The sequence below is a fragment of the Pangasianodon hypophthalmus genome, chromosome 16 (genome assembly GCF_027358585.1).
Source record: "Pangasianodon hypophthalmus isolate fPanHyp1 chromosome 16, fPanHyp1.pri, whole genome shotgun sequence".
Lineage (NCBI taxonomy): Eukaryota > Metazoa > Chordata > Actinopteri > Siluriformes > Pangasiidae > Pangasianodon > Pangasianodon hypophthalmus.
In genome coordinates, this window is record NC_069725.1 from 15,620,466 (window position 1) to 15,636,802 (window position 16,337).

Here is a 16,337-nt window from a genome sequence, read left to right on the forward strand (position 1 = left end):
CTAGGCAGGAGGTTTGTGGGACATGCAGGAGGTTTGAGAGCCAGACAGATACTGACCAGTAAAGAGAGTAACAAAAAGTACAGGGAGAAGCTGAATGCAGACCCCAGGAGTAGAGAAGAAGTCTTGAGAGAGAGATGCAGAAAATAAATTTAACAGGCACCAGATGATACAAGGATCATAAATGCTTTCTTATCTCACAATGATTAGTTGCATTATTTCTTGTGCATATTTTCTGCAGATATCAGGAGAAAAAAAGCATGAGGAGAAATTGTTATAGCCAGTGTGAAGTCAGTGTACGCAGCAAAGAGAACGCAGCTGCAAGAAAAATGGACAATGTCAAAAAAGGAGTTGTAGGGCAAGGTACAAGGCCAATAAGGCTATAATTGAACTAACTCGGCAGTCACCTCAGTCACATGATCAAACTTCTGATTGTGAATATGTCAATGAACACCCCACCCAGGGCCTTTTGGTATGTAGCACTTCAGAAGACAGAGTCAACACCTTATCCAAAGACAGACCACTGGTGACAAAAATCTATCACAATCCACAAATGCCTATTATCTCTCCTCTGCAAGCAAAACTTGTAATAAGAAGACATTATGTGCATGGGCTGAACGTGTCCCATGTGCTGCTTTCATACAATCCAGTTTACAATGTATAATCAAGATGATTGAGCAAAATGGGAACAGTGGCAAAAGGAAGACGTGGTGGTTGGGGACACAACATTTAAAAACTGGGTGAAGAACACAGAACCCGGCACAGTGGGTCAAATTGTTGAAACATTCAACAGAGAGCTGGAGGATATTGCTGTTAGTCATTTCAGCTGGCTTCACCAGGTGCAGATATTCAAACATTTGAAAGATGAAACAGAATGAATTGGTTCTACATGTTCACTTCTCCAAAATACAGTAATTTCATTTTGGGGGAAATTGGCTGCAGGTATCAGTGCTGTATGGGCCAATATCCCATCTGTAGTAGATGATATGATGCAAAATTCAGCCCACAAGATCGATACCCTTCATTGAGTGATGGCACAGTTACACAGTATCAACATAGAGCTAACTGTTTCCTCATACGCAGTGTAGTCTATAGTCAGGGGCTCAAGCGCATAAGTTCGAACCACTCAGAGAGGGGCCATGGTAAGAGATGTCAGCTGTCTGCCTCTACCCAGAGATGTGCGGGTTTGACAATACTTCCAATGCACAGCCTCATCACCCATATCCTGAAAGACTCTAGGAGACGTATCCTGATAGTCCCAGTGATGATTAAGACCCTGAGTACACTAGAGGAATATTTGTCATAGCGAAATATGACAATAAGCTGTTCATTGGCCAGATCACAAAAGTACATGCTGATAACATCATGGTTCACATACAGACTGCATTTTCTACAGCAGAGACGAAATTGTTGGTTCCATATCTGAGCCAGAGCCGCACCAGCATGCTGCACAGTTCACCAAGTACGACTGGGTACTGTTCAGTGAGGTCTGAATAATATATACACACATACGTATGTATGTGAATTTATAAATATATATTTATTTCATACATACATACACACACACACAATGCGAGTCTCAGACACTACAGGCTATATGATGGATGTGGAGAAATTTAAATTTTCAAAAAATAAATTCTTGTTTGGTTAGCTTTTGTTTGTTTTTCCTCACTATGTATATGGTCATTAATGTGTGTGGTAATAATGGATGTGAATGATTTTTTTAAAAAGAAAAAAAAAGTTCTAGAAAGATGTTTTATCTCTACTGATTTTTAATGAATTTACATTAATAAAACTTTTGTTGAATTACAGTGTAAGTAACAAAAGGAGATTTTACGCAGTTTTTTTATGGTGTCCATTGATATGACAATGTCATGTGGTGTGACAAATTATATTCAAAACTGTTACAAAAGTCCCAGTAGGAGAATGACAGGCTTTAAATTAAAATTGATTACTATTGTTGATGATACATAATCCAGACAAACTGAATAAAAAAATTAAAAAAAAGTGGAAGGTTTTAGACTGGCCAGGTCAATTGCCAGACCATAACCTAGTTGAGTATGCATTTCACCCCCTGAAGAAGAGACTGAAGGGAGAAGCCCCCAAAACAAACAGCAACTGAAACAAGCTGTGGTACAAACCTGGAAAAACATTACAAAAGAAGAATGAAACAGTTTAGTGATGCCAGTGGGTCGCTGGCTTGATGCAGTTATTGCAAGCAAGAGATATGCAAACAAATATCAAGTGTTACTTACTTTAAGATTACCTGTTCCAATAGTTTGTTTTTTTTTTACAAAAGAAAAGAACTGGCCTTTATTTAAAATATATATACATTGATCAGCGATAACATTAAAACCATCTTTCTAATATTGTGTTGGTCCCCCTTGTGCCACCAAAACAGCTCTGACCAGTCGAGGCATGGACTCCACAAGACCTCTGAAGGTGTGCTGTGGTATCTGGCACCAAGATGTTAGCAGCCTTTAATTCCCATAAGATGCAATGTGGGGCCTCCTTGGATAGGACTTGTTTGTCCAGCACATCCCAAAGACGTTCTATCAGATTGAGATCTGGGGAAGTTGGAGGCCAAGCCAACACCTTGACCTCTTTGTCATGTTCCTCAAACCATAACTGAACATTTTTTGCAGTGTGGCAGGGCGCATTATCTTGCTGAAATAGGCAACTGCCATTAGAGAATACCGTTGCAATGAAAGGGTGTACTTTGTCTGCAACAATATTTAGGTAGGTATGTGTCAAAGTAACATCCACATGAATGCCAGGAGAACGTTGCCCAGAGCATCACACTGCCTCCGCCTGCTTGGCTTCTTCCCCAGGTAAGCGACACAAAAGCACCTGGCCATCCACATGATATAAAAGAAACCGTGATTCATCAGACCAGGCCATCTTCTTCCCTTGCTCCATGGTCCAGTTCTTATGCCCATTGTAAGTGCTTTCAGTGGTGGACAGGGGTCAGCATGGGCACTCTGACCAGTCTGCGGCTACAGAACCCTTGACACAGCAAGCTGCAGCAATGCACTGTGTGTCCTGACACCTTTCTATCATAGCCAGCATTAACTTTTTTCAGCAATTTGTGCTACAGTAGCTCTTCTGTGGGATTAGACCAGACGGGCTAGCCTTCGCTCCCCATGGGCCGGTTGTCATTCCTTGGACCATTTTTGGTGGGTACTAACCACTGCATACCGGGAATACTCCACAAGACCTGCCATTTTGGAGATGCTCTAACCCAGTCGTCTAGCCATCACAATTTAGCCCTCATCAGAGTCACTCAGATCCTTACACTTGCCCATTTTTCCTACTTCCAACACTTCAACTTTGAGAACTGACTGTTCCCTTGCTGCCTAATATATCCCACAGGTGCCATTATAATGAGATAATCAATGCTATTCACTTCACCTGTCAGTGGTTTTATGCTGTACAGTTTATATACATATATACAGTACTGTGCTATAAACTTTGTTATAGATTTTTATTTTATGACTTCTACATTATTGAGTCAGTACAAAAACATTTTCCAAACATTAGTTTCCAGCACAAAATTAAATGTTACAAAAAGATGTTTGTATGTCAGTAAAGAAAGCAGCATATTATATAAGACATCACTTTCAGACAAAAAACAATGAAGGCTGCTGGGTTCTGCATGCAAAAATAAGAAGCAAGTGCAACACTCAAAGTCTCCAGAACAACTGTGGCTGGTTCTGCGAGATGCTCAGTAAAACTTACCAGCTAATTTCCTTATAAAGCTGCACAAATTGTACCTGAGACTACAGGTTTTTTTTTTTTTTAAAGCTAAGAGTCGTCACACCAAATATTGACTTTGTGTCATTTATTCCTGTTTACTGCTCTTATAATATTTTTTGATGTAAAACATTTAATTTCATTATTTTTGAAGGCTATTTTTTTTAAACTGAAGAATATGCAGTTTTAAAAAAAAATAGGCAATGTGGTATGCTTAAACATACCAAAGTATCATGCGTTGCGATTTGGCAATACATTTCAATACGTATCTAAAAATTCTGCAATACAAATTTTTGCACTATATTATCTTGCATCATTGGTCGTATTATTCAGCACACTGACATTAAGCATGACCAGACAGACAGAAAACGACAACATCCCCAGTGTTGAATCAATACTTATAATGCTCATGAGTCCAGCTGGACATTTTAAAAGTTCATCAATACACTAAATACTAAAGTATTAAATCAATTAAGCCATTGATCAGCATTCACAAACACTATTTTTTATGTCCATGGGTATATGTTCAAAGGCATAAATACCTTCCCCCTAAACCTACAGAATACCACATATCAATTTCTGTTTTGATATGGACAGGTAATGAATAACTGAATAAGTGAGGTATTCATTAACGTATGTTCAATCAAATGTACCATGATACTGTGTAGTCTTGTGCTGGTAGCATGAGCATGGATGTGAGGCATTGGTTTATCCAGAAATACACTCATGAGCTATCATGAGTTTTCTTTATTTTAATCTTAATGGGAATAGCTCAAGTATCTACAGTCAAACTAAACCTGTCGCTAATATAGAACAAAACAAAATTTTGAAAAAAAAAACTGCTAATAAAAACAAAACAAGAAAAGGGCCAACCTTATAAATGACACCACCTACATTAGAAGCCTAATTTTAAAACTAACACAATCCCACACTGAGAAGTGTCAGTATTGAGTGACCAGCCAACATTCTGACATACACTATGAGCAGAAAGTAGAAATGGGGAGGGATGGTTAGTGAGGAAAATGTGCAAGGTAAGAGCAAATATGTGAAACAACCTTAGAACACCCATGTGACCAGGAACTACACCCACAGAAAGAGAATGTGGGTGCAGCTCAGTTTTATAAAGTGCCACCTGGAGTATTCTGGCCTTCAGTTAACCTCGCAGTCTTCACAGTCATCATGCACATGCCACTCATGAGTAGGTTATTAAATATTTAATTGAATATAAAGGACAAAGGAGCAAGTTTCAAAAATCATTTTTGACTGATTTTTTTTTTTTTTGGTTGGGGGGGATGCAATGCAACAGTGGCAGTGTGTGGAATCTGGAGTCAGAATGAATTTTACTCTTTTTTGCCTCTGTAAAATTGAGAAAGGGAAACTGGAGGCCACATGGGGAGCCTGTCCCACTTTCAGCACCCCTTGATGGGATAACTGAAAAATGACTGCAGGGTAGTGGGGATAGAAGGGTGGATCTGAAAAGCCAAATGCACAGCACTAAGACCACAGACAACTGCTGACTTGGTGGATATTGTACTACAGACAACACCAATCTCACAAGAATGTGCACTCTGCCTGAAATAAAAAAAAAATTAAACAGAATAATTATACAACTTTGACAAGGGTCTTCATTTCTAGCAATTTGCTTACATAATCATGAGACACTCATCCATCGACCATGCACACTCTGCAAATGCAACTCTTCAATCTGATGAATATTTCATGTCCTGATGGCACTTTTAAGACAGAACTAATTAATGAATACAAGTTGATGGGGCATACGTACAATCCCCTCAGTTAGAAACATGTGGGCAAACTCCACATGCTAAAAGCTGCTGCGGTGTAATTGTACTACATTGAGGGGGAAGAGCTGATTGTTAAACAGGCCTTGTTAACAGCACTATAGCACTCACCAATGAACTCCCTTCCCTGGATTTCAAACCCTTGATAATGGGCTAATGCGGATCAAACATCATGCCAAGCATTTAAAAAGACAAAAGACTACCACTGTCCATTAAGCTTGTGGGGCCTATGATGAACAAGGATACCCATGTATGCTAAAACAGTGGAAAATGCAATCCTATAATTCTTCACCTGTGAATTTACTGTAGATGTGTTTCCCTTTTTTTCATAAAATAGATGAGGATAAGAGGAAGATAGCGTTTAACAGGTCACCAACTTAGAGACTTACCTAAATGTGTACCATGTTGAAATAGAGGTTCTGGGAACTGCTGACTGCGAGGAGAACAAGGCTTATCTATTTGATACAAATTCAGCATAAAGTACTGAGGCACTGCACTCATTTCTATATCAGGTGTCGCATAATTATACCAAATCAAAGTATATGATTTGTATATGGAAGTTTATAATCGCAGATCTCAAATGGAGTGCACTCACTAAAAACCACTAATTGCCATGTGTAAGATGTCTGAGGAGAAAAAAAGCCTTCAAGCTGAACTGGCAATGATTATAATATGCCTGCTTGTGTGTAAACATCCTGTGTTTAAAACCACATGCGGTCAAAAGTGATCCAGCTCAAGACAGAGGATCAGGCATATGAGTATGTGTGGTGAACTACTAAAAAAGGACTATCAGAAAAAAGAAAGGTTAAGAAGCAAGGCAATAAAATCACTAAGCAAACTAGGCCACACCAAGAAAGCCTCATCTTAATCCAAACTAAGCAGATGGAGGGTGACAATGAGAGAGACAGAAAGAAATAGATTAACCGTCAATTTATGTCCAGGAAAATCATTTTAAATGTTTACTAAAAAAGGCGTTTACTAAAGAGGTATAATGAGCAACACTGCGCTTCAATTCAATTCAATTTTATTTTTATAGCGCTTTATAACAATGGCCATTGTCACAAAGCAGCATTAAAGCAATACAGAAATTCAGGATATACATTTTAAACTTATAAATGTATAAATTTATCCCTAATGAGCAAGCCAGAGGCGACGGTGACAAGGAAAAACTCCCCGAGACGATATGAGGAAGAAAATTTGAGAGGAACCAGACTCAAAAGGGAACCCATCCTTATCTGGGTGACAATGAACAGTGCAATTATAAATAATTCCCTTCTATAACTGTGTAACACATGGTCAAAAAGTGCAACTGTGTAAATCAGAAATTCATTATAGTTTTCACATTAAGTCTATTTTGTTGAAGTTATCAACTGTTCACTGATGGAGACTTGACTGCAAAACTGTTCGTGGGAACTGCAGTCCTAAGGTTACGTCTACACGACAACAATGTAGTCAAGAACGGAAAAGTTTTTCTCTTGCGTTTTCAAAAAGTTTCACGTATACACGACAATGTTTTCAAAACGATTCGCGTTTACACATATCCGCGATAACGGCCAAAAACGCTGTATTACGTATGCCAGGCCAGTAGTTGTTCGCGCTTGCCTTTACAATAGACACGTACTGCGCACGCGCATGAAGTCACCGTTTTCAAAGATTCCCGTATTGGGTGTTTACATGGAGACGATAACTGCGGCATTTTCAAAAATATGCGTTTTCAGTCCCCAAAACGCTGTTGTCGTGTAAACGAACAGGCAAAACGCATAAAAAGTTTCCCATTTTTGGCTGAAAACGTTGTTGTGTAAACGGCCCCTTAAGCTATCATAGCAATTGTAGTCCTAACCCATTGTAGCAAGACTGTTCATATCAATTGCAGTTCCAGAGCCATCTTCCTAGTTCTTAGGTGGTACCATCCTCAGTAATATCACTGATCTTTAGGCTGTCCATGTGGGGCCATCCTCAGCAACAACGAGTGATTTCCAAGTGATGAGAACTCCAACCAGCACTTCTGTTTCAGCAACTCCAGCATTCAGTTGTTATAAGTGGGTGATTTCCAGTGATTTTTTTCTTGTTTTGAGAGAGAGAGATTAACTGTTTAATGAGATTAATGAGATGAGATAAACTCTCAGTTCACTGAATTTACTAATTACTGAACATTTCTGCCAAACTGTCATGAAGAGGGCGCTAACAGAACAGACTATTTTGTCCATAGACATCGAGATGGTGGGAAAGTGAATAAACAGTGTTTATTTTGTTTCCCTATGCTGGTGTAAAATGAGCATCATAGTATACTAACCCTTTGCTATGCAGCTACAGGTTGCACAATCTGCACATCGGTGTAGATTATGATTTTAAATAAAGTGTACAACTTATTTTTTAAAAAAGTGTGGTTTTGTGATTTCAGTGGATTTCTATCTCTTTTAATGGCCTTTACAATTCACTCAAGCATGCAAATGAAAAATAAAATAAATAAAGTGAAATTGAATGAGGTCTTTACGTGATGTACCCGGGTGTGAATTGGCCTTTTTTTGTCACAGTCATCCTTGATTTACCTCTGTTTATGTTTCCCCAGTTTAAAGAGTGGCCATGAAAAGGACACATGTGCATGTCCACACACATATGCTACTAGGCTCCTTCTTTATAAAGTTAGCTAGCCGATTTTAAATGAAGTTCATTAGCTAGCTACATTATTTACCTTGGATCAAATGAGTTTTGTTTCACTTTGGAAAAACATTTCTGTACAGCTGTAAGTAATGTACATTTTATTGTCTTCACTGCATCGGAATCCCCCAGTTTCAATGACAGATAATGGCAGATCACTGGGTAAAACCAAAAGATCAAAATCATTTGGGACCATCCAATCAACAGACAGAAGAATCTTGATTTAATGTTGAACACTTTTATGAATTTGTGAATTATAGCACAACCTAGAGGTGAATTTAGACAAATCTTGTTGGATTCCCTTAGGTTGAGGTCCTTCAGGCATCTACAAATCTTGGTCTGTATACTGCACACTCTTGCCGAGATATGCCCTCACGTCTTGTTTGGTGACTTTGCCATCAGATTAATTTTGTATGTTATAGACAAACCATCCCATACATCAACAATCTAATAAAAGTGAGAAGAAGTGAAAAAACTGTTTTTGAAAAAGTTCAAAATTGTGGATTTCAACACAGTTTCGCAGTTATTACATATTCTCCAGCTAGGGTAATGATGCAGTCATTTAGTTGGTCCTTCACTGCTGTCTGGGATGCACTGAGGCACATTCACAGTCACACTACAAATATGATGTGGTATTCCCAGTCCACTTCTGAATGTGGTTTGGGTGATCAGATCACGATGCATCACATCTGTACTTAACGCTGACCACTTACGATCCCATCACCCAGGATGCAATGTTAATGCCAGGTGTGAACGGAGCCTAAGGAACTGCTCAGAACAACTGTCTCCTATTCTAAATGATCTATTTAATCAGTCCCTAGCCTAGTGTATCATGACTGTCTACTTCAAATCCTCCATCATCACTCAAGTTCCCAAGAAACAGACTCCCAAGAAACCCAATAAACATCTCCTGCTTAAATAATTGACTGATTCTGCATCACCTCAAAACCATGACTGATGCCATTCAAGATCCACTCCAGTTTACATGTAGCGCTAACAGGTCTGTAGTCGATGCCATAAACGTGGCTTTGTAGTACATCCTGCAGCATCTGGACAGCTTTTACATCTACACCTGCATTCTGTTTGTGAATTTTATCTCTGCTTTCAATAACATCATCCTTGACCTTCTCTTGGATAAACTAGGCAGCTCAACATATCTCCTTCCATCTGCTGCTGGAGTATCAATTTCCTGTCCAACAGGAAACAGCACATCAGAATGGGTGACCACATCTCAGACCCATTCTACCTCAACACTGGTGTGCCACACTGGTTGCGTGCTTTCTCCCCTGCTCTATGACTGCACTTCTCAGAGTTACTACATCAAGCTCATCAAGTTTGCGGATGATACTACCCTGGTATGACTCAAACAATGATGAGTACACATATCGGACAGAAGTTGTGTGCTTCCAACTTTGTGGCAACAATTTGGGGAAGGCCCACATTTGAGTGTGATGGTCAGGTGTCCACAAACTTTCAGCCATATAATGTATACAGTGTAAGACATAGATTCCAGGAGTCCCTACTGTATTTTATACTATGCAGTGAATGTAAGGAAATAAATGCATTGATATTGTCTAAAGAGAAGTAAGAAAATGACTGTTTGCATATACACACACTCGCTCGCTCTCTCTCTTTGTGCTTTATGTGTTTTTCAAGTCAGTACTGTAGCAGGCATCCTAACCTGTTATCCACACAGCTCATTCCACAGCCTGGGGAGGGCAACTTTCATTCACATACACTCACACACTCCACCCACTCACACACTTAGAGTTCAGCTGTGTGTCGTGTCAGCCTGCACCTCCATCCTACTAGCCCATGCCACACACACAAGACCAGTTTACCAGCCCGACCACCCCCGCTTCCATATCTGTCTCTCCTTTTCTCTCATTTCCATCTCCTCACCCCTGATCACCTACACACACTCCCCTTACTGTGCAGATGATCACATGCAACCACTCTCACTAAATTTAATCTTTATATTCAACTCTATCTGCCTTCTTTCCAGATACATATATGCTCTGTGTGTGTGACTTCTCTCATTCTAGGACACACACACACATTGATATTCCTTATAAAATGACTGTAAACATAAGAATAAAATCTCAGGCAGTATTACATTGTCTAAGCAAGAATGTTTTGTATTTTTTGTTTTGAGCAAACATGAATAGACACCTTTAACACCTCATTTTGCAGCAGTTTCACAAAAGTTTTTACAAAAAAGTCATTTCAGAAACTATACTAGAATGCCATGTTTTTAAACTATATATCAATAATGCAACCACCACTGCATTATACAAAATGCTGCATTTTAAAGAATGTAGCAATATATAATGCTTCAGAAGTTGTGGCATTGTTCTGACAGTCTTTTCTATTTCTCTCTTGTGAAAACCTCTTGCTTCTCTCCTTATGCTGAAAACCTGTTTCACTCCTAAGTCCACTGTTGACACACCAATACCACACCTGCTAGGAAGTCAGCCAGCATAGGCTACACCATCCCTGACAGCTAAGGCAGACTACACACTATACTTCTAAGTTGAAACCTTTTGTTGTGTTTTAATGTGATCTCTGTGCAAATGTCTGCATAAAACTCTTATTTACTTGCATAAAAACGGTGACAGGATGAGAGAAAGAAGAATTTGTGACATTTAATGACAGAAACATGTTAACTGCATTGCAGAAAACATCTAAGTTTTTATAATGCTTAATCAAATATAAAGTCTCCGCTGAAATATTGGAAAGGTAAGGCCAATTCTGTTTTTTTTTTTTTTGTTATACACTGAAGACGTGGGTTTCCTGATATTTACACCTCCATGTGTTAAACAACTTAGAACATGGCACCTTTGGTAGCAGACCACCCGATTTTTAGGTGACCAAAAGTATTGGAACAAATAGTCTCAGTTTACTTAAAGTAAACAACACTTAATATTTGGTGGCATATCCCTTGCTTACAATTACTGCATCAAGCCTGCAGCTCACTGACATCACTGTTGCATTCTTCTTTTTTGATGCTTTTCCAGGCTTGTACCAGAGCTTCTTTCAGTTGCTGTTTGTTTTGGGGGTTTCTTCCTTTAGTCTCCTCTTCAGGACATGAAATGCATGCTCAATTGGGTTAAGGTCTGGTGATTGACTTGGCCAGTCTAACACCTTCCACTGTTTTTCCCATGATTAAGTACTTTGTTGTGTTGGCAGTGTGTTTTGGGTCATTGTCATGCTGCATGATGAAGTTCCTCTCAACTAGAATGGATGCATTTCTCTGTAAATTGTCTAACAGAATGTTTCTGTAGACTTCTGAATTCATTCTGCTGCTACCGTCATGAGTTATATCATGAATAAAGATTAGAGAGCACTTTCTAAAGGCAGCCATGCATGCCCAAGCCATGACACTACCTCCACCCTGCTTGAATGATGAGTTCAGCGATGTCTTCTGTGTCTTGCAGATCATGAGCAGGTCCTTTCTTTCTCCACAATTTAACCAAGGTTAATCTTGGTTCCAGAACATTTGTGGCTCATGTATGTATTTCTTTGCTAACGCTAATATGGCCTTCTGATTCTTTAATGCTGATGGGTGGTTTGCGTCTTTTGGTATGGCCTCTATATTCCCGGTCTTCTTCAAATGGTGAATTGTGATACCTGCCTGTGGCCTGCGGGGGTTGTTGATGATGTCACTGTCTGTTGTTTTTGGGTTTTTCTTTACAGCTCTCATTTCTATTTCTGTCATCAATTGTTGTTTTCTTTGGCCGATCTGTTCAATGTCTGGTTGTTAGTATACCAGTAGCTGCTTTCTTCTTGAGGACATTCCAAATTGTTTTATAGGCTATGCCCAATGCTTGTGCAATGGCTCAGATTGATTTTCCTTCTTTTCTTAGTTTCAGAATGGCTTGCTTTTCTCCCATAAACAGCTCTCTGGTCTTCATGTTGGCTTATCCTTTTGACAACAAATGTAGTCTTCACAGACGACACCCAGGACTCAAACCAAGAGTAGACATTTAGAGCTATTCAATATTTAAAAAATAAATATAATAGGGCACACCTGGGCAACAAGAAACACCTGTCAGTCACATGTTCCAATATTTTGAAAACTTGAAAAATGGGTGAGTTCAAACAAAAGGTGCCATGTTCTAAGTTGTTTAACATATCTAGATGTAAATAACAGTAAATAAAAGCTGAAATTCTGACCTGTCTTCTCATACTCATCATATGATCTCAAACCCAAATGTCTTAGCAATGCTTTGCCATTCCTATACTTTTGGAGGGGGACTGTAAGTCAAATTGTTTTGCCCTGATAGTCATCCCAGAATTTATGTTTTCAGTTTTGGAGTGAAAGGTGGACAGTATGTATGTTTTACACTTAATGTTTTAACAGACATGTGCCTGCAGCATATACTAACTCCCCTGTTCAACAAGAGAAAACTATCAGCTGTACATTCAGCTGTCTATGATGGACTGTAGACTGGAAGGATGTGTCTATGGTGCAAATGTATTTATACTAATATGCACTGATGTGGCCATGATTAAGAAAAAAAGATATACCCCAGCACATCTTAAAAAAAGGTGGAAACCTCATGTGTCTACTTTCAGCCACATTTATGCCATGTTAGAAAATGTGCATCAGGTCAGTTGCCTTAAGCTACATTAGTCTGCTCAATTCAGCTTTTAACCAGTTGACCAATTTTTGGACTGTGCAACCATTCAGACTTCTGTGCCACACTGTGTTTAGCAGAATAACAGCAGCTTATTGTAAGTACAATTATATTTTTAGGATTGCACTTAGGCTATGTATACTAATACTATAGGCCTACTTAATTATAAATTATAACTATTTATAGAGCACTTACATTTATGGCTTTAATGAAAAAGGTTAATGAAAGTTATTAAGAATATGTAAACACTGACCAACCAGCTGCTACATTTCAGGGCTCCAAATACTTTCGTCCATTAAGGTGCACCTGTACTGAGGCTTGCCGTACAGCGTGAGCCATGTAGAACTTTGATAGCGGTAGATATTGGGACATTATTAGTATAAAGTGTCCCAGTAGAACGTGAAAGGCATCAGAAACGATAAAACAAAATCAGAACAGACAAACCCGCTACCGCAGGCCCACCAAGTACTAGATGTCAGAATAATGCACCAGTTGCGCTTTTGGTCATTATAATATTAATACAATTTTATTATTTATAAAAGTGCTCTCTAAATACTCTAGCACCATCAGACACGCCCATAAAATAGATAATCCTTGCACTACTAAACCGTCTGCGGTACGGTAGTTACACCAGCAGCGTTGCTGGAAGTACATTTACTAACGCGTGCGACGGTTTACGTCGCGGCTGAAATTAAACAAGTGCTGAACAAGTGGCATGCTTCCTTTTATACAACCCCGAGCGACAAAATGGAGGAAAACGGAACTGACCAGCTTAAGTGGACACCGTGCGGAGAAAGACACTCACACTACCCACACAATAGCCCGAATACAGATCGAAAACACATAAACCCATGCTTCATTCTTACCCGGCGATTATCGCAACACACTACACTTTATTAAGTTGCGAGAAGTGTTACACAAAAGGATTATGGCAAGCGGGGGGAAATTTAATATAAAAGAGTCTTTAAAAAAAAAAACCCTTCTTCTGTCCAGTGCATTAAGGTAGGAGGTGTTGACGCAGCAGAAATTTCCAGCAGGAGAAATTCCCCTCATTTAGGTTAAACGAGGGGAGAAGACGAAAGGGATGTGAGGTTTAAGCCCTAAGCCGCGAGCTTTTTATTTAAATCCCCGAGACAGCCCGACACGCATTCTCCCAGTCGCGGAAGCAGAACAGCCGGCAACTCGACGCCGGAGCTCCGCGAGGCCAAAGAGTCACAATACGATCTAAACTTGTGAAGAGATGCTGTTGAATGTGTTGAGTTGAAGGGGCATAAATAGAGGGAAACAGGCTGCGCTACAATGTCCACTGATCAGCTATAACACCACCGACAAGCCCAACATCCTGCGCTCACCTAAGAAAGGTTTGTTGTCCGCGCGGATGTCAAGCGTCTCACCTGGCAGCGTGGAAAGAAGCTGCTTGGAGAGACGGTAACAGTTTACAATTTCGCGGGTAAAAACGAACAAACCCATAAGCTGTCAAAACTCGCTTCACGACAATTTTCGTATCCCTCGTGAGGACTTCCTACTTCATTTCACCTTGTCCGAGGAGTAGCTACCTGACATTTCAAGTCCAGACCCTGAAGTCCATGTGTGTGCTATAAAGCGATAAGCGGATACCATTGAGGATAACAGTATTATGGTCAAATAGACTACTGTAAAAACGAGTGTTAAAGGGTGGGTGAGACGCATAGCCTACCTGTTAACCCATGAGTTCTGGGTTCGAGCGCTGGCGACGCGTCGGGCTTCAATTTCTCAACGTGAAAGTGTGAGAAACAAAAGATTTCAGAAATTCAGTTTCTTACCCAACGCTCCTGTCAGTGTAAAATTCCCGTTCTCTCCGCCTGTCTCTTTTTTTTCCCTCAAACTCTCCCACCCCTGCTTTTCCGCGTTTCGGTATCAGGAACCCATCTCTCTCTCTCTCTCTCTCTCTCTCTCGAGTCTTAGCCACAGGAAATGAGGCAGGGCGAGCACGCGCTCTCAGCCGCACGGCGGCACAGTGAATAGACACGTCAAACCGTGGACAGCTCCAGTTTAACTCACAGCCCAACCTCCACACTGTGAAAAACAAAGTATGCTAGAAAAGACGAAGACGACTACTGCTGCTACTACTACTATTAATGCTAATGCTACTAATACAAATAATAATTATAAATAAAGCAGCTATCTGCGGGGTCCAATAAGAACCCATTGCAAATAGCGCTCCCAGTGGCTAGTCCGTGCCAAGTTACATAGAACACTAAAAAGAACTTAGATGAATATATTGTTTGTGTCATGATGGTAGCTCAATGCTGACCCCGTGAAATTCCTGCTGAAAGCTGATTGGCTGAAGGTGGACATGTCTTTGCATAGCCAATGGATCCCTTACATTGGGGAAAATCACAACCCACTATCATCAAAGTTATTATATTTATTACTGAGTGAGCCTTTTGACTGTGGAAATAAACACTTGTTTAAACACCCTGTTTCATGATGTAAAATAAATAAATAAATAAAACGAAGATCAATCATGTCAGATCTTTTTCCATCTTTATGTGATATAGAAACCAAAAAAAATAATAATAAAGTGAAAAACAAATAATTAGGGGGAAAAAGAAAAAGAAAAACCTTATAATAACCTGGTTACATAAGTCTGCACACCCTTGGTATAATGGGGCATGTGAATGTGCTCAGAATTAATCACATTCAAACTTATGTACAAAAGTAATTATTATACAGCTGTCATCAAAGAATTGATTCTGATTGTCCAAAAATAAAGATTAGCTGTTTCTATAGAATTTTCTTGCCATCTTCTTGGTTTCAACTGACTACTGAAACCATGGTCTGCAAAGGATACAGGATCTCATTGTTGAAAAGTATCTATCAGGAGAGGGGTATGAAAGAATTTCCAAAACATTAGATGTACCATGGAACACTTTGAAGACCATCATCAACAAATGGAGAAAATGGGGCACCACAGTGACATCACCAAAAACAGGACACCCCTCCAAAATTTATGAAAGGACAAGACAAATACTTATCAGGGGGCTGCCAAGAGACCTATGACAATGAAGCCATAGGAATATCTAGCAAGTACTGGTCACTCCCTGCATGTATCAACAATCTCTCATATTCTTCACATGTCTGGGCTATGGGACAGGATGGCTAGACAGAAACACTTTCTCATGAAAAAAAACATCAAATCTTGCCTAAATTTTGTCAAAGCATGTGGTAAAATGTCTTATGGTCTGATGAGATCAAGGTAATACCTTTTGGGCATAATACTAAAAGATATGAGAAACAGGTACTTGAACTAATGTCCCTACAAATTCTCTTTGTACTGAGAATCAATAAGTGAGTGATCAATGTTGGGAAAGCTATTATAAATTAAATTTAAAAAAATAGGGGGAAAAATCAGCTTTGTTATATCTGCAGTGTCATTACATAATTTCCCTCTGCTTATCTATCTTTCTATCTATCTACCCATCCTTCATCCATCTGTCTAAAGCATCTA

General features: G+C 39.5%; 1 protein-coding gene across 3 annotated transcripts in view; it reads right to left on the minus strand.

Annotated features, from left to right (window-relative positions):
• Nucleotides 1-14,945, minus strand: part of zbtb46 (zinc finger and BTB domain containing 46) — a 105,442-nt gene extending 90,497 nt beyond the window's left edge. The window contains exon 1 of one of the 3 annotated variants that reach the window (XM_026920470.3): nt 14,544-14,907. The gene's annotated coding sequence lies outside the window, so the exon portion shown is untranslated. Of the gene's footprint in view, nt 1-14,543 lie in introns of all 3 variants that reach the window. The other 2 variants (XM_026920467.3, XM_026920465.3) reach the window with 2 other exon arrangements.
• Nucleotides 14,946-16,337: the final 1,392 nt, after the last annotated feature.